Genomic DNA, 23,042 nt, shown 5'->3' with positions numbered 1-23,042 from the left:
GAAGAATGTGGCAGCTATGCCCACTTAGAGAAAGAGAAAGATGAGGACGGGAGGAATTTTTGTAGGACAAACCTGTTTGGTTCCCTGAAGGGCACAACTCCCTTCGCTCCTCCCAGGCCTCAAACCTTGGGCTTGGCTGTTTTCAGTAGAGCACATCTTCAGTCAGGTAACCCTGAGTCACATCGACCTGACAGCTCTGGAGACAGGTACTACAGACAACGCCTGGACTGGGATTACTCAACAAGACCGAGGTCTGAATTTATAAGTCGCAGGATCGGTAAAACCTCGCAGCGCAGGTAAAATCTGATTCTGGGAAGAAAAATCATAGTGGCGGTATAGCATTAAAGGGATATGGCTGAAATGAAGGAGCGCTCGGAATAAAGTATAGAGTGGAGGAGCCGGTGGATACGTCCATGCAGAATTGTATGGTTCTTGCCATATATACATATGGGTTTATGGACTTATGTTGTATGCTCACAAGTATGTATTCCTTGCATCAGCATGTCCAATATATGTCGCTCTGCGGTAATTTGTGCAGCATGTCCCATATATGTCCTACAGGCAAGGCTTACACCAGAGCTAGTGCAAAAATACTGATTATATTTGCCTGTGTTATATCACTGCTTCACTCACCTTACAGTATATATTGATGTCCATATTGATGCACTTATATATACATTTCTATTCATTTATTAAAATGTTTTTCCAGTTTTCCCACATTGCCTTATGTTCTCCACAACCATCCGATTGTCAGGCTGCAGCTAATCTGTTCTCTCTCGGTAAATACTGAGGTTCCGCTATTGTCCCCTGCTATCAGCCATATCGATTAGGAAAGGGAAAATGGCTGTTATTCAATATAATCCCTTCCGCGATGACCCTTACTTTATCTCGCCCATCTGCAGCGCCGGGGAACATGTCCGTGCCCATGTGTGAGCTGTTGTAATCTGTATTTTTATAGGTCGCAGATATTATTAGGTTTTTATGGCCTTTTAAAGTTTCGGTTTATTACAGACTAATGTATTTTATAGGAATCTTTTAGATATGCGGCGCTGGCATTTAAAAGGTTAACGGCACATGATATTTTCTGCGCGGTAAACGCCCATTCAGACTCCAACGGCGTTTTGGCTATTTTCTGTAAATTTGATTAATTTTATGAATATGCTCTATAAATAAATATAAATATATATATATATATATATATATATATATATATATATATATATGGTATATGAAGTTATATATATATTTGACAGAAAGTTTTGGTCTTGTGAAACTACAACTCCCAACATGCACTAACATATGACTATTAGCATAAACACCTGTTCTGTCCATGTAATTGTGCAATAAAGCAATGAAGAGCTGGGTTTGTCATTTGGCGCGGCTCGTCGTAGGAGCAGAGTTGTACAAAATTGGCTCTTCTACATCTGTACATACCTGATCGGGTTATTTTGCGGTTGCCCTGAGTACCGTCCTTGGCTTGTAAACATATTCCTGCCTTTGTTTTCTTGGCACGTTGAGAAGATTGTATCTCAATTATATGGTGCAGAGTCTGAATGCTTAGACACCAGGATTCCTTGTAGGGGCGGCTGATGCTGTAGTGTTTGTGAAATGAAGGCTGTAGAAGAATGGGTTAATATCTGACTGCACACACTATATACAGTATATGCAGTACCTATAGGCATATATATCTATCCAGGGTGCAATGACAGTGGTGGTAGAGTCCTAGGTGGGTCATAAAGGATTAGAACACTGATACTATTACTGACGTTCCTGGGAACTTTTAAAGGAGTTGTCCATCTTTGAGGACAAATTTAATATACATTTCAGTAACTTCTACATCCCCAAAGCATTAATATGACTCTGTATCCCTCTAAAAGATAAGCACTTTGATGCCTTCATGACCACAAAGCGATGGTCTTTGTGAGAAGTTCTCTTTTGCATATCCATGCATATGTGTGTGGAAGTGCTTTGGGGCGTCACCGTGCACTTCCAGATCCTCAGCCTCACGCTGCAGCATAATACAGGCGGTAACTTAGGATCGGTGCAAAATACATCATGTATTTATTTAGAGAGCAAAAAGGCTCTTCAATGGACATACTGTATGGTTGGAGTTTTGTGTTGCCTGTTGTACAGTAGTTACATAGGTTGAAAAAAAAGACTACGGTCTATCAAGTTCAGCCTTTCTCCACCAATTACACTGTACATTTTTTGGTCATTAAATTTGACTATAACCCGCAATATTATGTGTACTGAGGACATCATCCAGCCCTTTTATAAAAGCTGTTATAGTGTCGGCCATTACTACCTATGTTCGGCATTTCACAGTCTGAGTGCTCTAACTGTAAAGAACCCTTCCGTACCTTTTTTCTCAAGTTGCATTTGAAAGAAAAGTAATGAAAATGTCACGTACCTTTGTACTACCTGCATAACTAAGAGCGTTAGACTGTGGGTCTGGATACTGCATGTGAGTAGAGATTAGCAGATCGATTTGTGAGACTCCAGTGCGGCCTCTAGGCCAGTGGTACGCGGCCGCTAGATGGGAGGCCCGTGAATCTCTTACCTTTCGACGTCCCCGGCGCGGCTTTTGATTGGCCAGGACTGGCAACGTTGCACACAGATGACGTCGCACCAGCCCCGACAATCCAATTCTATGCCTGGGACAGCAGAAGGTAGAAGGTTCACGGGCCACTGACCTGGACTGGAGTCCCACAGATCGATCCACTCACCTCTATATCTAAGACTTAACTTTATTAGTGAGGTACGGTGTACTTTAGTCTGCTGAACGCACATATCCCACAGGGATATCCCTGTTATTTGGCTTTATTATTGTAAGGGTCATATTAGGAAATGATGATTGGGGAGTCATCTTCCCATTTATAGATGCCATGCATATTGCTGAGGTCTAAGGTCACATTCACACGTTCAGTATTTGGTCAGGATTTTACCTCAGTATTTGTAAGCCAAAACCAGGATAATCAGAGGGAAAGTATAATAGAAACACGTCACCACTTCTGGATTTATCACCCTCTCCTGTTGTTGGCTTACAAATACTGAGGTAAAATACTGACCAAATACTGAATGTGTGAACGTGGCCTAATTCTTTTCTTAATAAAAAAATAAAATTACATAACTGGTTACATTTCCTTTCTCACAAGATTTGTAGAAAAACATGGCCTCATCCCTCAAAAGGTAAAACAGTTTTTGGTGCGCATAGCAGTCTAGTATGGAACTGTCCCAATTCTCATATTTTGTAACTTCTGCCAGCTCTAAAGGATCTAGACCCTTTCTTCTATCACATTCTTCATTGCTTCTGTCCAATGACTCGGCTTCCCTAAAAAGCTCATTGAATTATGCCTGTATGTAGTTTGACAGAGAGAAGAGCAGGAAAATCGAGACAAAGATCTGTCCCCACTTTCTGCAATCCGTCTATGCTAGAGTCAGATTAGCTTGACAACAGGCAGTGGATTACTCTTGACAACAGGCAGTGGATTACTCTTGACAACAGGCAGTGGATTACTCTTGACAACAGGCAGTGGATTACTCTTGACAACAGACAGCGGATTACTCTTGACAACAGGCAGTGGATTACACTTGACAACAAGCAGTGGATTACACTTGACAACAGGCAGTGGATTACACTTGACAGCAAACAGTAGACAGAAAGTTACTCAGAAGGGAGAAATCTAATGGAATGATTTACTTAGCGGTACAAAGATATAATTTAAGTAATTATCAGATTGTATATTTATCACATTTTTTAGCAAATGAGATCAAGTTATCTGAAAGTACAGGGACCATTAAATGACAAAGACATTTTCCAGCATGTTTTAAAACCAGTTGTACAATATCAAATTCTTTTGTTTAGGCCAATGAATCAGATTCTGTCTAACCTCTTAAAGCAGATGTAAAACATGGAAAGATAATAGTGCGCTGATAAGACCCCCATACACTTTAGATAGCTATTCAGCCGACAGCCGTCTCATCCGATTCTCTGATACACATTAGTGCTCACTATGCTGAGTGCTCCTGTGACCTCTGTGCTCTCGGGTGGCAATTTATCTCTTTGAGAACAAAAAGACCAGCAGTCCATAATCAGACCAAATTCTTATCTTCCCCAACATAACCTGTCTGGAGCCCTCATACACATCACAGTGTGGACCGAACCCCTGGATATTCAGGTTTAGGCGAAATTTGTCTAATTTATGTGGGGGCCTTAAAAGAGGTGATTAATAGAAAAAATAGCACAGTAGTAGGACAAAGCACAAAGGTAGAGGCTCAGGCAGATTATCCTGCAGCTTTAGTTCTGGATTCACAGCTACACAGCTCAGTATGTTTTTATGTTTAATGTGTCCTGTAGAGAAAGAAAAACAGATATCCATTTCTCTTTTTTTGGAGACATCATAGCAGATAGTTTACACCTAATAAGTCAGAGAGTAATGACCCTAAGATTGCCTTTTTTATCTAGGAACTATATAATCCATTGTTTGAGGAGACACAATTACACTGTAGAATTGAAAAAACTGTGATTGCAAAGCTTCTCTTTCCCTTGATAACTATGTCTATTGTTCGTTGGCTACAAGATGGCCATACAACTTGCGTTCTGGCTTCCGTTCGTTAGTCCTGTCAGGGCCAACCGAACCCCCCACAAAACAGGATTCAGGCGTGTGTGCTGACAGGACCTTCTAATATATAATTGCCTAGAATACTACTTCCTGCAATTTGTGCCAACTTCCTGTCCGGAGCTAATGTCCGGAGCTAATGTCCGGAGCTAATGTCCGGAGCTAATGTCCGGAGATAAGTGACGTCAACAGTGTCCAGTGTCTGATTGGTTGCCGCCTGCTGCGAGCGACCAATCAGAAACGTGCCGTACTGTGACACACTCCGCCCGCCATTTTGGTGTGATTTTTGAATTTTTACCTCACAGCAAGTTTCTACTGCGTGGAGGCGGGCCCAGTGACGCTGCTCTTCAAGCTCCTGCCGAATTTCGTCAAAAAAATGATAATACCATTTACCAAAACTATATATATTTAGTTGTGAAGTGGTTCAGTGACATTTTCACACCAATTTTGAACTTTTGTTTGGTGTTTTCTCCATATACTGCCTATTATTCACTGACTGTTATACTGAGAGACTGCCGTTTATTAACCTCTTCTTTGCCACATTGGGTATATTGCTCTATTATTTGCCACATAAGGACATTGTCCATTATTGCCCAGCAATTTCTTAAATAACAAGAATTGTCAAGAGCTGGTAAGTGCAGCCATTTTTTGTTCTTTCTTACTATTATTTATTAATTGTATTATTCTTACATTTGAATAAATAAAGTATATATGGATTCTAGACTCCCGATTCTTTAGAATCGGGCTGCCATCTAGTATACTATAATGGTGCTGACAGAGCGAATGTGTGCTCTATTGTGCAGCATTTTCGGGCATGTATGTCAGCAATTGTAGACATAAAAATGGACAAACTGTTGGAACATGGATGAAATTCTGATGACAATTAGAAAAGAAATGGTCCGAGTTTTCTCCAAGAAACTCGGACGATTTTTCATTTACACACTTGCAAGTGCACTAAGGCATATGCCCACTTTGAGAAACGATTATCATGTAGTACGGACATTTTGAATTTTCTCCTACTCGATCCCTATAACATCAGTGACCTGATTTTATGTAATTACTAAGATGCCTTTGGCGTCAACCCAAGGATGAGCGCACAGCGTTGTTTGTGAATAAATAATCAAATTTGTATCCTCCAAGGCAGGAAAGAGGAATCTAATGCAAGTTAGAAAACAGATACATGGACTGTTTTCTTTAAGTTCCCTCCCTTTAATTTATATTGAATAGTCCTTAGTGTGACATAAGTAAAGGTGAGACCTTCCAACCAGAGGAAACCATGACGTAACGCAGATGACAAACTGATCAGAAATGTTGTGGAGCCAGTGACGTTAGTACACGAATAGTCTGTTATTGCCGTATACAGTGATACTTTTTACAGATGACCACCCAAAACTCCAAATGGATGCTAGTCCATGTTTTTTCGATGAGGAGAGAGTGGGATAAAATTTTGCCAGGAAACGTATCACCTACCAAAAGCAAAAAAAAGAAGGGACATGATAATTCAACATGCCTGATGATTCTCTTTCCTGACATCATCTTTTTCAAATAGTCATCATTTTTCACCTAATCAAATGAAAGGGGGAAAAAAATGCATGTAAACATTATCATAAAAAATTCACATATTGCAGCATTTTTCCTTTAAAAGCACTGTTTTTGATGCAGTAAATTCTGGTGCAAATACCCAAGGTTTGCTGATATCTTTAGGGTTTGTTCACACGTAGCTTTTTTTTATGAGGCTTTTATGTGTGTTTCTTCCGTGTGAAAAATATGCAGCATTTTACAGTAATAACAGCAAAATGAATGAAATTCATAAAATCTCATTCACGCAATGCGATTCTTATTTTGCATTTTTTTCTAAGTACAGCATGTCCATTCTTTCAGAATTAATATTTCAGTTGTACCCCATTGGGATCAAAATGGTTTTAGTAAAAAAAAAAAAAAAAAATGCACCAAAACACTCATCAAAAACACGTGAGCGCTATTCTGGCCATGACATGAGTTCTTTATGCAGAACAAAATGCATAAAAAATGCCACGTGTGAACAAGCCCCAACGTCATGTATGTGTTCAGCGATGAGGTTTTGTATTTTCCTTGACATGTATCTCACATATTTAAGATCGTTGATAAAATCCCTAAAAAGAGGGGAACTATGGTGCTACTTGGCAGTCTGCTGTCAAGGGTATCTATGTATACTGTATGTAGTCATGGCCAAACGTGTTGGCACCCTTGAAATTTTTCCACAAAATGAAGTATTTCTCCCTGAAAATTATTGCAATTACACATGTTTGTTATATATGTTTATTTCCTTTGTGTGTACTGGAACAATACAAAAAAAAATGATAAAAAGGGCAAATTGGACATAATTTCACACAAAACCCCAAAAATGGGCCAGACAAAATAGTTGGCACCCTCAGCTTACTACTTGGTTGCACACCCTGTGGAATAAATAACTGCGATCAATCACTTCCTAAAACCATCAACAAGCTTTGTCCGTTTCTCAACTGGAGTATATTCTCCCAAAAGCAATTTTAAGATCTCTCCATAGGTGTTCAATGGGATTTAGATCCGGACTCATGGCTGGACACTTCAGAGAACAATTGTGGTTCTCAAGTCCTCAGACAGTTCTCTTCCCCTCTTTCTGTTCTCCATGCTTAGTGTGACACACAAGGTAAAGATTGAGTCATCTTCTCCCCTTTTTATCTGGGTTCAGGTGTGATTTTCATATTGCCCACACCTGTTACTTGCCACAGGTGAGTTTGAACGAGCATCACATGCTTGAAACAAAGTTGTTTACCCCCATTTTTTATATTTTTGTGGGTTTTGTGTGAAATTATGTCCAATTTACCTTTTTTCCCTCTGTTTTTTTATGATACCCTAAACATTCACAAAGACGCCTTCTCACTTAGACCAATAATACTTGAAATTAGATAATTAAGTGAACGTTTGATTCTCAACTACAACCCTTATTAGTCTAACATACTGTTTATGATGTATTTAAACAATAATAATGTGAATTTTTAAATGTTTTCCAGCCTTGGGGACATTTACAGTAGTTTTAATCAAATCCATTTATTTGGGGATAAAAATAATGTTTAAAATTGGGTTTCATTAAAAAAAATCAGTGGAGAGGAGCTCAAAAAAGCCAAGTACAAACTGCCTATCTGACTGTCATAACCATCTGACTGATGGATTCTCAGTTAACTCATTCTGCAGCCAGCAAGCGACAGTGCAACGTAGAGGCTACAGAAAGCAAACAGTTAAAAAATATAATGAAATCCAATAGCAAAAATAATTTTTCATTTCAATTACATGTATTTACATTGCAAAAAAATGTCCTAAAAGGTGGGCAAGCCCTTTTAAGGTTTACTGGTGCTAATATAATAATTCAGATACATTCTTGGGCGCATCATCTGAACAGGCGCTTGGGGCACAAATGTATTCCCCTGTTGGAGTTGATTTAATTGTATGTTTTGGGTGTGAGCTATTCGCCCTCAGGATAGTATTATGAACCTGAGGTTTGCGGTAAATAGATGGTTGAACCGCACTCATCTGTACATCACCCCTTAAGGGGAACCTGTCAAATCACCAAACACAGATAACCTTACAGATATAGGGTTAATTTGCAGGTTAATAACGTTAGAAAGCAGCTGGTCCATGGCACTGAAAGCCCGGCTACTGGGAGAAAATGAACTTTATTCCTTTTCGGGAGCCACAAGCTTTCAGTCATAGAGGCATGGCCAGCACGGCTACAGCCACCGCTTACAGCATTGTACTAGGCAGCTGTAAGTGCACTCCAGCACTTTGATTGACAGCTGGTTCTGCACAGATGAGCTGCAGAGCGAGCTCTTAATTATAGTGTCGTGGAGTGCAAACAGCTGCCAATCACAATGCCGTGAGCGGTGACTAAAGCTGCTCCAAATGTGTGTAACGAGAAATGTTCATATTGCCCACACCTGTTACTTGCCATAGGTGAGTTTGAACGAGCATCACATGCTTGAAACAAAGTTGTTTAAGTACAATTTTGGAAAGGTGCCAACTTTTTGGTCCGGATCATTTTCTGGGTTATGTCCAATTTGCCTTTTTTCGCTGATTTCTTGTGTTGTTCCAATACACAAAAAGGAAATAAATAGGTGTCTAACAAAACGTATGCTCTCTCCTTGTTTGCGTGGGTTTCCTCCGGGTACTCCGGTTTCCTCCCACATTCCAAAGACATACTGATAGGGAATTTAGATTGTGAGCCTCAACGTGGACAGCGATGATAATGTGTGCAAACTGTAAAGCACTGCGCTATATAAAAATAAAGATTATTATTATTAAAGATTATTATTTTCTGGAACATTTTCAAGCATTCCAACACTTTCGGCCATGACTGTGTATTGGTCAATTTATTGACGCTTCTAATTTAGAAAACTGACATAAAAGCTTTGAAAAGTCGCAAAATTCTTTACATAGTGGGAAAGTCTGCTCATTTTTTTTTTCGACTTCTGGTATTTTTTCACTAATTTCACTAAGCTCCACCAACATGGATGTGACTGGGGCTGGGCTACATGCGGATGTCAAGTTCATCAAAAATGTCTGTGCGCTGTACACCACAAATAGGACAACAGTCAGGGACTGGCGCAGTGCACGGAGGCACGCGTCATTTACTAGAGGTGCAAAATTCATTAAATGGACTGCTCCTCTTAATGGACTCAGCGCCTTCTGTTTCAGTAAGTCTGATGCACTGCTTTTCTGCGTTATGCCAGTCTTAATAAATCTGCCCCATAGTGTCCAGATCTTTGCTGAGCAGCAGTTGAAAGGGTTTTCAGAAGGAGCATTACCACGGCATTGAAACAGCACTGGAACATAGTGTTTGGGAGAGAAGGAAGCAAAATAAGGTAATAAAGTATATTACAAAAATTCATAACTTTCCAATGTCTGGAGTATATTGGCTTTTTTTTTTACTTATGGGGCTGAGGACTAGCAGGCAGGCAGTTACTAACTACCTGCCTGTTTGGCCCACCGACAATGTCTGTTGACACAGAGCAGTGACTCTCCTGCTTCCTTTGACCTCAAATCAACAGAGCAGATTTTCCTCTTCTGCTCTGCTCTGACTGCCAACGTCATGCTGATTGACAGCCGGCTCCCCGCAGTTAGGCAGCAGGGAGCTGGCTGTCAATCAGAACGACGTTGGCAGTGACTTCTCAACGACTGGGCAGATCAGAAGAGAAGGAGCTGCTACTCTGTTGATGTGGAAACAGAAGAATCACAGGCAGCAAAGGTCCACGACCACTCTGAGAGATCTTCACCAGGCAGGAACTTAGCCACAAAAATAAGCAAAGAACCCTTTAATAGGGGACGTTCGGCATGCGCCTAGTAGGGTTTTTGTCTTCCCCTCAGTCAACATGGTTTGATTATAGTTCAGTCTGTGTCTTTTTTAGCCATCTCATAGATATAAGTTTCCGTGGCACGATGCTGTAGAGTTCATCCAAAGTTTGGTCATAAATCTGTAATTAACGCTTGCAATCAACTACTATTTAGCTGCCATGGCGAAGCTCCATCAGTAGTAATCTGCGATACCTTACAGGCCTGTAATGACGACTTCTGTTTCTTCCTCCATTACATGGTTCTGGCATTAATTGACGTTTTATTGCCATCAGGAAACACCTTATTCCCGGAGCAGGATCCTACATGTTCTGTAGGAATGCCTGGCCAAACCTCAGCCAGCAGCGAATATACCAGAAATACCGATCATGTACCATGGAGACATAGCGGTACCAATAACCATGGGGGGAGATACTGAGGTACCGTACGTCCCATAAATGTGCTGCAATCATATACGTATATACATATCTGCCATAAAAAATAATGTATTTGTCCTGGGTCCCTCGGTGGTCCCTCGGGGTACATTCCTATGTGGCAGTAATGGTCTGTAGCTCAGCAAGAACTACATGTACGTACAGCTGCAGAGCAGTAGTCTGTGCGTGCTGCCGGGACAGCCCCGAGACCACTGCTTTGAACTGTAATTTCAGTCTATGACCCGGATCAACCAGTTTATTTGTGTTAATGCACAATTAGAAGCATTTCCTAAGCAATCTATAAGTTTTTACCCACCAGCAAAACGCTTTCACTTTAAGGCTATGTTCACACGTTACGTTGTTGCTGCGTTTTTGTTTTTTTTTTTCATTTTGCTTTGTTTTTTTTTTTGCTGCTTTTTTTAATGCAAATTTTAACCTGCATTTTACAGTACCAGCAAAGGCTAGGAGATTTTTGGAAAACTCATGCACACACATTGTTTTTTTTCTTCCCGACCGATTTGGAAAACTGCTGCGTTTTTGCAAGCTGCAGCAGCATGTCACTTCTTTCACCGTTTTTTCACCCATAGAAAACAGTGAATAAGTGAAGAAAAAAAAACATAGCAAAAAACGCAGTTATCAGGTTTTGCTGCATTTTTGGTGCAAAAACATAAGGAAGTTGCGTCATGTTATTTTTTTTTGGGGGGGGGCACTAAACTTGCACAAGAGACAATAAAAACTCAGCGAAAAGCGCAGTAAAACCTGATTTTTGTAAGCAGCTTCTTTACTGCCAAAAGAGCCTGCAGAAAAAAAAAATGCACCAAAATGCAACGTGTGAACGTAGCCTAACTGGAAAAGGTTTGAAGATTAAAAGTGGATGAAATTAATAGTAACGGTAACGGGTAATGGTAAAAAAACAAACGTGTCCGTCTTGAAGAGGGTGAGTATGTGACTGGGGGGGGGGGGCAGTGAACTTAAATTTAAAGCACTACTCAAGGGGTGAAAAAAAGTAGTGCTTTAAAACTTACTTAAAATTCATTGTTCTCAGAAGCACTTTGTACCATATAAAAAAGTGCTGCCGAGAACAATGGAATGAGCTGCGCTCGGAATGATCACTCCTTGCACAGGGATGTGTAGTTGGACTGTCTAAACAGACTATTAAAGGGTCTGCTGAAAATGGCCGTTTCTTGTATGTAGCCAATCAGCGGGCTTTTAACGTCCTTGAGAGTTACCAATAGCAGATTTCTGCCCAGCGACCAGTGATCAATGATGCAGCAAGTAAATCAGCACTCATTTCAAAGTTTTGTGTCATATTAATATGTTATCTTCTAAGGGAAGGATAAAAGGTAATCTTATCTTTTGATCGCTGGGAGTCTGACTGAGGGACCCTCATCTCTCCTAAGAAAAAAATGTCTGAACGGAGCGTCCTAAAATTGCATATTAAGGAGTCCTGTGGGAGAAGCTGTAATGGTCACTATGGTAGTAGCCACCCAGAGTTTTACAGAACCAAGTATGTTTCATAGGAATGATGATTTTATTTGTATATATTATTTTTTCTTTGGTTTAGGGCAGAGGTCCCCAACTCCAGTCCTCAAGGCCCACCAACAGGTCATGTTTTCAGGATTTCCTTTGCATTGCACAGGTGATGCAATTATTACCTGGGCAAGACTAAGGAAATCCTGAAAACATGACATGTTGGTGGGCCTTGAGGACTGGAGTTGGGGACCCCTGGTTTAGGGGGTACCGGTTCTGCTAGTGGAAACCAGTGGGATGCTCCCTAAAAAACAGTATGCAAACTAGTTCTTCTCCAAGAGGAAGGGACCTGTCTCTTTCTAGTGCCACCATCAGAGGCTACTATCCAATAAGTCAATATCTGATCTCGCCAAACAGGGTGTACTAAAAATTGAAAAGACTTTCATCCACCGACATTTGCTTGGGGTTCTTGCTCCCTGTCAGTGTAGAGTACGCCACTGGTTGGCCCGGGATAGAGGTCTTTGATGGAGATATAGGGAGTACTGTTTTTCCTTGTGGGCTGTTGTGGGGGCGGACATTGACATATAGGGGAATTATCTTCTATGGGTGGCACAAGAAATCCAGCTTTCTTCCTTTTAGAGGAGAGATAATTTGAGCGTAAGTATAGGAATAATATAACAATATGTATGCATTATACCTTGTGCAGAACCTCAGGGGCGGTGCATGACTACTAACGAGAGACTTCATCCCCGCCCCCTCGGTACTATATTTACTGAGAATTGAATTTTGTTGAGTGTTCCTTTAATTACTCACTTTTTAATGTATTTTCTGGGTGTTCAGCAGATATCATATTGTACTACTTGACTGAAACCTCTAATGAAAACATTGCATTGCCTGGACTGTGTGACGTGATCTGGAGCGCTCAGTCATGCATAGTCACCATGCAAGGCTGACATTTTTCGATTATGAGGCAGGTGTACAAAATATTCACTTACCTCCACAGTTCATCATTTTATCCCTCAAACATTCATGTTGCCGAGATCCACCTAATTCCAGTCACTGCAGGCTGTTATTAGCAGCGATTGTCAGATATCAGGTTTGTTAATATCCTCATTCACAGGAGATTACCTTCTTGGTGAATCATATAGTATCTGTTGGCGATGACGTCAGTCTGTATCTGGCGACATATCAGTGATATTGGCTAGGAGACTGATGAATGACACCATTTTTGGTGGTCTGGTGAGAAAGATTCTTGCATAGGTCTCCATACACACCAGGTGAAAATCGGCTGAACCCGCAGGTTTTGATGGAACTGATTGATCATCGGATTTGTATAAATCTTCCCCACCAAATAATGTTGGGGGAGAGAAGGATCAGGCCGTTGGATTTTCAATTGGCGATACTTTTGTTTTCTAGGGAGATGAGTCGCTGCCAATGGTGTCTGGCAGTGCCTTTCTCTTCTCTAGGGTCACACCACCATTTTTTCTCTCAACCAAGAAAATTGATCTATTTATGTTGATCACAATCTGATCATACTAGCACAGTGTGATCCGTTTTTTTTCAGATGTGGAGAATATGTAAAAAAAAAAAATTCTCTATCTTCTCCATTCTGTCAGTCTGTGAAAATGGAATTCCAGTACAGTCCAATTTTTTTAATGCATTTCGCCATTTCTCTGCATGGGACACATGCAGATATTTTATTTGGTTTCTTCTCAGCCATGGAAAATGTTGCTGGGCAGGTTAGACAGGCATTGGGTGGCAAACAGACTGACAAGAAACTATGTTTCTGCAACCACACCCCCCGAGAGGAATTAACGAGAAGCTATCACACCCTCATTAAAAAAGGCTGGGGTAGGTTTTAGATCATTCTAGAAGAGAAATTGTTGTAACAACACGTGATAATCTGTAGGAAGCATTTGTTAATTGAGCCAATGATATATGAAGTTGATATCCAATGTTCTCGGGAGTTTGTCCCTGAGGCTCATTCTTTATTAGGTCTACCTCAGGGTTATACGGGTTGCAAGAAGCCATGGAGGAACTCACAACAATCAGATATGTTCCACTTTCAACGACCTTTGCATTTCCACAACAATAAAGGTGACCATACACTATGGATACCTGTCAGCCAAGCATGTGCAATGGAGAAATGAGAAGTCACTGCTAGACTGCTCTTCAAAAATGGCCTGTCTCCCACAAGAACAAAGAAACAGAAATGTAAAAATCTTCCTCCGGAAATTTTCTTTTTTTCCCTTGACATCTGAGAAGAACGTTAGTTGGTCAGCCAGTCCATCGAAATTTGGTCTGGAGAACCTTACATACATAGTCAATGTTTTAAATAGCTCTCAGAAAGACTTTAATTTGGTCGACAAAAACTAGCCCATCTGCCCTCTTGAACAAAAGCATTATCAGTTTAGCCAAGCATGCATGTGTTCTGAATGGGTAGAGAAGAGACAGGCGCTGTAGGACACCTGTAACAAAACTTTATCTCTCTTGAGAACAAAAGTACTGGTGATACTTGAAACCCAACTGCCCGATCCTTATCTCCAAGTCAAGAGGTCCCATTAAGATGATTCAGCCAACATTTTGAATGTTCAACTATCTTAAGTGCCAGAAGCAAATCCCATCTACTGATCAGGCATGGATCCACCTCTTCAGTCCTGGTTCCATGGTTGGACCATACTATCAGAGAAGGGGTGACATTGCTTGCCCGGTTGCCTGACTGCTTAATATGAATATCTACACTTGAACATCTTTTTATTAATCTAAGTGCCCATTTGCACACCGTGATTTTATTTAGTGATGGATCTTACAAGAGTGGTGTTCTAGGCATCAATGCCTTCAGTCATGCTGCTGATGAGGATTAGTGATGAGCGAATATACTCGTTACTCGAGATTTCTCAAGCATGCTCGGGGGCCCTCCGAGTATTTTTTAGTGCTCGGAGATTTAGTTTTTCTTGCCGCAGCTGAATGATTTAGGCTGGGTTCCCATTGCGTTAATGAGAAAGCGCTAACGGACAGCGTTGCACGGCGAAATTAACGCCGTGCAACGCGTCCGTTAGCGCGCCCATTCACGGCAATGGGAACGCGCAGCACTAGCGTGTGCCATGTTCGGCACGCGCTAGCGATGCGCCGGTGTTTCCTGGCGTGCCGCGGACGCTGCTCGCAGCGTCCGAGGCGCGCCCGCGGTCCGTTCCCCGCTCTCGCAGATCGGGGATCTGCGAGAGCGGGGACGTTACCGCGCCCCGGGACGCGGCCACATTAAAAACATTGCGTTAGCGCAACCCGCTAGCGCTAGCGCTAAACGGGTTGCACTAACGCAATGTGACCCTAGCCTTACATCTGTTAGCCAGCATAAGTACATGTGGGGGTTGCCTGGTTGCTAGGGAATCCCCACATATACTTATGCTGGCTAACAGATGTAAATCATTCAGCTGTGGCAAGAAAAACTAAATCTCCGAGCACTAAAAATACTCAGAGGACCCCTGAGCGTGCTCGAGAAATCTAGAGTAACGAGTATATTCGCTCATCACTAATGAGGATGGATTTTACAGTTGGGCAACTGATGATGATCAATGATAAAATATAGTTGTATTATTAATCTCTCACCTTCTCCTTCACGTAAAGTTGTTCTCAGTGAATTAAAAAATAGAAAAGATAGAAAGTGTAATTATAAATAAATGCTAATTACCTGTAATTTACCAATCACATTTCCCCATTAGCAACATTTAGGCCATGTTCACACAGTGCGTTTTTTTCTGCGGAACCGCAGCGTTTTTGCCGCTGCGGTTCCGCAGCTGTTTTCCATGCAAGGTACAGTACACTGTACCCTATGGAAAACAGGAACCACTGTGCACATGATGCGGGAATCGGGAAAAAAAGCCGCGCTGAATAGCCGCGGTAAAAAAGAAGTACCATGTCACTTCTTTTTTCGGAGCCGCAGCGGTTCTGCACCCATAGACCTCCATTGTGAGGTCAAACCCGCAGTAAAACCCGCAGATCAAAAATATATGGTGCCGAACCGCTGCAGCAGGAAGTGCGGGGAAGCGGGCGGAAGTGCGTGGGCGGAGTGTGGCTGCCCCGATCCCACCCCCCCATGCTCCGATGCCCTCCCCCATACTCCGATGCCCCCCCCCCCCGTGCTCCGATGCCCCCCCCGTGCCCTAATCTCCCCCCCTTATACTTACCCGGCCTCCCGGTGTCTGTCCGGCCGTCTTCTCCCTGGGCGCCGCCATCTTGCAAAATGGCGGGCGCATGCGCAGTGCGCCCGCCGAATCTGCCGGCCGGCAGATTCGTTCCAAAGTGCATTTTGATCACTGAGAAAGGTTATATCTCAGTGATCAAAGTAAAAAAATAGTAAATTACACCCCCCCCCCTTTGTCACCCCCATAGGTAGGGACAATAAAAAAAATTAAGAATTTTTTTTTTTTTCCACTAAGGTTAGAATAGGGTTAGGGGTAGGGTTAGGGGTAGGGGTAGGGTTAGGGGTAGGGTTAGAGGTAGGGTTAGGGGTAGGGGTAGGGTTAGGGGTAGGGTTAGAGGTAGGGTTAGGGTTAGGGGTAGGGTTAGGGGTAGGGGTAGGGTTAGGGGTAGGGTTAGGGTTAGGGTATTTTCAGCCATTTTAACCCTAAAAAAACTTCCTAGAAAACACACAGACTCTGCATAGAAAACTGCATAATAAAAGGATCAAAAAACGCACCAAAAAAGCACAAAAAAAGGACCAAAAAAAGGACCTGCGCTTTCTCCCAAGAGCTGCGGTTTCAGTCCTGAAAAAAAAAGGATGGAAATCAGGAACGTGTGAACATACCCTAAGGGAGAAAATCACTATAGGACATTAAAACAGCCCCCATTTAGTTACACTGACAAGAATCTGTCCTACAATATTAATACATGTGCAGTTAGTAGCTCCACTTCTGTGACCTGGAGATAAAATATTGCATGGTATATATTATTTGCAGGTCACAGCAGTTGTTCAGCAATCAGAAACTTAACTGGGAATAATAATAATAAATAATAATAATTTTATTTATATAGCGCCAACATATTCCGCAGCGCTTTACAAATTATAGAGGGGACTTGTACAGACAATAGACATTACAGCATAACAGAAATACAGTTCAAAACAGATACCAGGAGGAGTGAGGGCCCTGCTCGCAAGCTTACAAACTATGGGGATAAAAATTTTACCGAAAACTGAACTGAAGTATAAGTCGGTATGCATGCAAAATATTGGAGCTTGTACACACTGACCATGTTCTTACATAAACACACCTGTTATCTCCAGCAGTAGAACAAATAGGGTGGACAACAGTGTGAGCAGCCTTTTCTTACCTCAGCACTCCTCATATCTACAGTATTAGATCAGATAGACAGCGTGGGCAGCAGTGTGAGCAGCCTCTTCTTACCTCAGCACTCCTACCATCTCCAGTATTATATCAGATAGACAGGGTGGACAGCAGTGTGAGCAGCCTCTTCTTACCTCAGCTCTCCTGCCATCTCCAGTATTAGATCAGATAGACAGGGTGGACAGCAGTGTGAGCAGCCTCTTCTTACCTCAGCTCTCCTGCCATCTCCAGTATTAGATCAGATAGACAGGGTGGACATCAGTGTGAGCAGTCTCTTCTTACCTCAGCTCTCCTTATATCTCCAGTATTAGATCAGATAGACAGAGTGGACAGCAGTGTGAGCAGCCTCTCTTTTACCTTAGCACCCCTGGTATCTCTAGTATTAGATAACATAGACAGGGTGGATAGCAATGTGAGCAGCCTCTTCTTGCCTTCATACCCCAACACCCCTGTTATCTTCATTAAAAGAACAGGTAGACAGGGAGGACAGCAGTGTGAGTCACCTCTTCTTATTTTAGAATTCCTCATATTTCCAGTATTAGATCAGATAGACAGGGTGGATGGCAGTGTGAGCAGCCTCTTCTTACATCAGCACCCCTGGTATCTGTAATATTAGATCAGATAGACATAGTTGACGGCAGTGTGGGCAGCCTCTTCTTACCTCAGCTCTCTTGATATCTCCAGTATTAGATCAGATAGACAGTGTAGAAAGCAATGTGAGCAGCCTCTTCTTATCTCAGCACCCCTTGTATCTCCAGTATTAGATAACATAGGGTGGACAGCAGTGTGAACAGCCTCTTCTTATGTCAGCACCCCTTGTATCTCCAGTATTAGATCACATAGACAGGGTGGACAGCAGTGTGAGCAACCTCTTGTTACCTCACCACCCCTGGTGTCTCCAGTATTAGATCAGATAGACACTGTGGACAGCAGTGTGAGCAGCCTCTTCTTACCTCACCACCCCTGGTATCTCCAGTATTAGATCAGATAGACAGGGTGGACAGCAGTGTGAGCAGCCTCTTCTTATCTCAGCACTGCTCATATGTCCAGTATTAGATCAGATAGACAGGGTGGACGGCGTGTAAAAAGAGAGAATAGTGAGCTTTTAAGTGGCATCTGCCACACTCCTATTTCATAAAACGTTAAAGAGGTTGTCCGGTCTAAAATGAAAAGTCTGTAACCAACTAGCCTCACGCACCAGATGGCTTCTGCCTAAGAGTATGCATATCGCATACAGCACCGCCGTTTCTGGCTCAGAAACTAGCGAATCTCTGCAGCACATGGTTTGTGCTCTGGGGGATTCAAAAGTCTGCCGTCACAGAGTAGATAATAGATAAAGATAGAACAAGGAGAAAATGTACAATTGCAATGAAAAGAATGGAGCACAGAATTGATTTCAAAATTAGCACAAACATAATTGTCCTACCTCGGTCAACACCCAACCATTTGCCATGTGCCAAGTACTTAAATCTGTTCAGTTAGTATTAGTATTGTGGTCAGAACTTGCTTATTATTGATCATACACTGCACCTACATTTATCAAGATATTTCATGCTGTGTAAGAGTGAACTTAGCAAACTTGTTACAGACTGTCCCATCGGTTTGGATGTAGCTCCTAGAAATCCATTTGCTTGTGAAAGAAACAATCAAGCACAGATGTACGACACTTCACGGGAATATACCCTTGTAATGCCCATAGATTTGTCAGTGATCCCATTAAACTTCCTTTATGGATAATTTTAAAAGGATCTCCTATAACAGACAATAGCACCACCTCAAAAACCCAACTCCAAGAAGAACTTGGTCATGGTCTGCACCTTGATCAGGCCAACCTGGGCAAGTGTTGTGACCCTATCCAGGTTTCAATTTGCCATATATTTACTGCAGATGTGGTGTAGACTGCATATATGGACGGAATTGTCTCAATACAGCACATGTGTTGGCCAGTGCCAAATGGAGCAGTTTAACAGTAGATTTGAAGCCTCTGTCACTCAAGCTCTATTCCACACTCAGCGCTGCCTCCTTCTGCTTCACTGACAGCCTCTATGTCATGTGACTTCAGGCAAAGAAGCTGTCAGTCAAGCAGGAAGAAGCAGTGCTGTGTGGAATAGAGCTGGAGTGACAGAGGCTTCAGATCTACTATAGCTCTTAAGCCTCATTTGCATATCAATTCAAATGCTGATTTCTCAGTAATGGAGAAACAGACTGGCCAGGAAGAGGTATTGCTGGACTTGCCTTTGAAAGGGCTATATGTACATACCGCAGTTTGGGGTGAGAAATCCTGCTGACAGATTCCCTGTAAAATAAAAAATATTAAAAAGTTTACTCCCATTTTTATGAAACTTAAAATGTAAAAGAAAACTACAGCTTTTAGTGCAAGAAAACAAGCTGTGATACAATTCTAGCAAAGAAAAAAATAAAAAGTTAAAGGTCTCGAAAAGTGATGTTAAAAAATTGAAAACAAAGAGCGTCGTCCCCATAACTTGCCCTATTGCACACATAAACATTCAGCCGTCTCTCAGTTTGGTGCATAAATATATTTCTAGATTGCTCCATGGGTATTTCTGGGCTGATCGTGGGTGAGTCTTATTTTTTGGCAGTAATCTGTTGGGAGGTATGGATCTCCACCTCTACTTATATTTAGAAAAGAATAATTCATAATGCAGACCAGGATGATTATAACATTTCACAATTGCTGGCAGGCTGCTCTTATGTTTGCTGTCATTGCATTATCAACATTTGACAGAAATAGTTTTATCATGGAACAGACTGGTTACTAGTCATACATAGCCAATTAATCCAGTACCTACTAACCAGTAAGCGATCAAGGCTCAAAATATGTGTATTGGGACCATACTGTATATGACTCTCAAATAAGCATCTGTCTAAATGATTATCTTTTGGGCATTGCAAAGTTATCATTTTTGTAATTTGCTTCATTGTCTTATTTTGGTTGCTTCTCCCCTAAACACTATGCCTCGGAGGTGTTTCAATATCCATTGCATGCTCTGGAAGTTCATTTGAACTGCAGCTCAAAGATCTGCATACTATATTCAAACAATCAGATTCTAGGAATTCCCCTCTGTCAGTATCTCAGCTCCCTACTCTCTAGCACGCAGTAGAATTCCTGTAGACAGGCTGTTTGACTAGAGTGTAAAGACCTTTGCTGAGCAGCAGCTAAAAGCAGCTTCTAAAGGTGCATAAATTGGTCACTGAAACAACACCACAATATAGTGTTTTGGGGTTAAAGTTTTTGGGGAGAAGAAAGCAAAATGAAGTATATTTAAAAAAAAAAATCCTACATTTGCAATAATTAAATAAATAAAAGTTTAGTTATATTTTAACATTTATTTTTTCTGACATGCTATAGGAATATATAATGTGTTCTTTATTTCATGAATAACACCAACAAACATTAGGGCATGGAAAATAGCGGAAACAGAAGAGTATATTTTGCCCATAAATATTTGACTCCATCTTACACAAATTTAGACTAAGAAAATTCTTTAAAAATGAGTATAGGCAAAGTGCTGCCTAATATGCAGGGATACATTGCATGAACACTCAAGTGCAGGTAGATAGCATGAAAAATAATTCCCTATAAAACAACAATCTGCCAAATATGCCAAATAAATAGTGATGAGGAAGTATGCTCGTTACTTGGGTTTCTCGTGCTCGGAGAGTTAGTTTATGTCGACGCAACTGCATGATTTGCGGCTGCTGGACAGCTTGAATACATGTCGGGATTGTCTGTTTGTTAATCAAACCCCACATGTATTCAGGCTGTCTAGCAGCCGCAAATCATGCAGCTGCGTGGACATAAACTAAATCTCTGAGCATGCCGAGATACTCGGAGACCACCCGACCATGCTCGGAGAAACTCTAGTAACGAGCATACTCGCTCATCCCTACAAATAAAGTGTAGATGCATTACATGCAGTGCGACTGGGTTCAGCGTGTTCCTGCCGCTGCAACATGCGTTTCGCCATTCTTTGTCAGGAGGTGTGTTGGGGACGTTGAAGGCTAGAGTTTATTAAGCCTCGTTGGACCAATGGTACTCGAGTCTGAGGAGAGTGTGTGCGTCAAATGTCCGTGTTCTGATTAGCGCTGGTCTCCCTGCTTAGCAGCACATGCATCACTGACATCACATCCAGATGAGCTAACAATACCCAATATGTTGTTTATAACAGGTTAGGTCTTGTTAGGCTATCTCATCAGGAACAGCCTAATTAGATAGCTGATAGTGACAGACCGATATAAACTTAGCTTAGATTGTCACAATTCCACCACTCACAGTGTCCTATGGATGCTATGAATGACCGCTCTACCGCCCTATGGGTGCGAGGGATTGCTGAGCTGTCAGGATAGAGAGTGACAGCTCTACCGCCCAATCTGAGGCAGAGGTGTGAGTATTGTGAATGACAGCTCAGCTGTCCTATCTGGCTGGGTCTATGTGATCTCCTCCAAGGGTCATCCGTTCTGGGTGATTACAGGGCTATTTAACAGTCTGACATTTGTCAGACCATTGCCAACTGTAGCTTTGCTCAAGTGGTGTGTGTGTTTGCGCTGTGCTCTGAGTTGTATTCTAATCTGCGTTGCCGACCTTGAATTTACCTTTGATTTTCCGATTCATATACCGTTTTGTCTTGATCTACTTTCCTGATACTCTGATCTCGGACTGTGACCTTTTGTCTTTCCCCTTTGTCTATTACGAGTCCTCTTGGTACTGACCCTGGACCTCTTAACTATCCTGCATCACGGCAAGTCTGGGAGTAGTGACTAGCATCACACTGACTAGCCATAGTGTCACATTACAGTTGTCCATAATACTTTTTTTCTTTCTCCCACCATTATGGAACCAATTTGCACACTTTGTGATTAGGTGATGAATCGGACCCAGGTAGTTCAGGATCTGACCAGTCTCAGCTGTTGGGTCAGTTTTCTAGTGATTGGTGCTACTCAGAATCCTCCATTGCTGGCAGTAGCTATGACGGCAGTACTTTTTGATGTATAATTGGTCTCTCCCGAACCAGTAGTTGCTCTTCCTGATACATTTTCAGTGGAGAAAGATCAAGGAGGCTTGTAGATTATTTTTTACCCTGTGACCCCTGTCTTCAGGGGATGAGTCCCAGCTGGTGGGAATAATCGTGCCACTTACTGCCAGGAGGTCCTCAGACTTGGGTTTTTCTTTGTCCCAACAAGACCCAGAACGGTATTTGGTTCACATCTTTTTTTGGTGCGTTAGAGTTAATCTATGACTACCCTTAAAGGTTCCAGGAGGTAAAGATTATGACCCTGACACAGGGGGGACCGCACCACTGAGGATTACTGTACCGAATTCCGGCAATAGCCCACGGAAGTGCTGTGGAATGATGCAGCTCTCCTCTCAAGTGCCAGTTTCACAGATACTTCCAAGGACGCTCTTCATACTCCACCTTGTTCCCTGGATGAGGCCATGACCCAGGCTATTCGATTGAATTGCAGAATTTTGGAGAGGCATCATAAGAGTCAGGGGGGTTTTACTGTGGTCACGCTGGGCATTTTCTTTGTGAGTACACAAAACGCCCTCAAACAAGAAAGCCGGTAGGAAATGCCTAAGGCTACTTTCACACTAGCGTCGGAATCTCCCCGTCGCAATGCGTCGGGGAGAGATTCCGACGCTAGCGTTTAACGCATTGCACAATGGAGGCAGCGGATGCATTTCTCCGGCGCATCCGCTGCCCCATTGTAAGGTGCGGGGAGGTGGGGGCGGAGTTCCGGCCGCGCATGCGCGGTCGGAAAAAGCGGTCCGTCAGGAGCAAAAAACGTTACATGTAGCGTTTTTTGCTCCCGAC

General features: G+C 42.1%; 1 protein-coding gene across 18 annotated transcripts in view; it reads left to right on the top strand.

Annotated features, from left to right (window-relative positions):
* Positions 1-134: 134 nt before the first annotated feature.
* ZNF185 (zinc finger protein 185 with LIM domain) overlaps positions 135-23,042 on the top strand; it is a 140,314-nt gene continuing 117,406 nt past the window's right edge. For 16 of the 18 annotated variants that reach the window (XM_069746878.1, XM_069746871.1, XM_069746868.1 and 13 more), the window contains exon 1: positions 166-296. The gene's annotated coding sequence lies outside the window, so the exon portion shown is untranslated. Of the gene's footprint in view, positions 297-23,042 lie in introns of all 18 variants that reach the window. The other 2 variants (XM_069746876.1, XM_069746879.1) reach the window with 2 other exon arrangements.

Source organism: Ranitomeya imitator, chromosome 2, assembly GCF_032444005.1.
Source record: "Ranitomeya imitator isolate aRanImi1 chromosome 2, aRanImi1.pri, whole genome shotgun sequence".
Taxonomy (NCBI): domain Eukaryota; kingdom Metazoa; phylum Chordata; class Amphibia; order Anura; family Dendrobatidae; genus Ranitomeya; species Ranitomeya imitator.
Note: the sequence above shows the minus strand (reverse complement) of the source record. Positions and strands in the feature narration are given on the sequence as shown.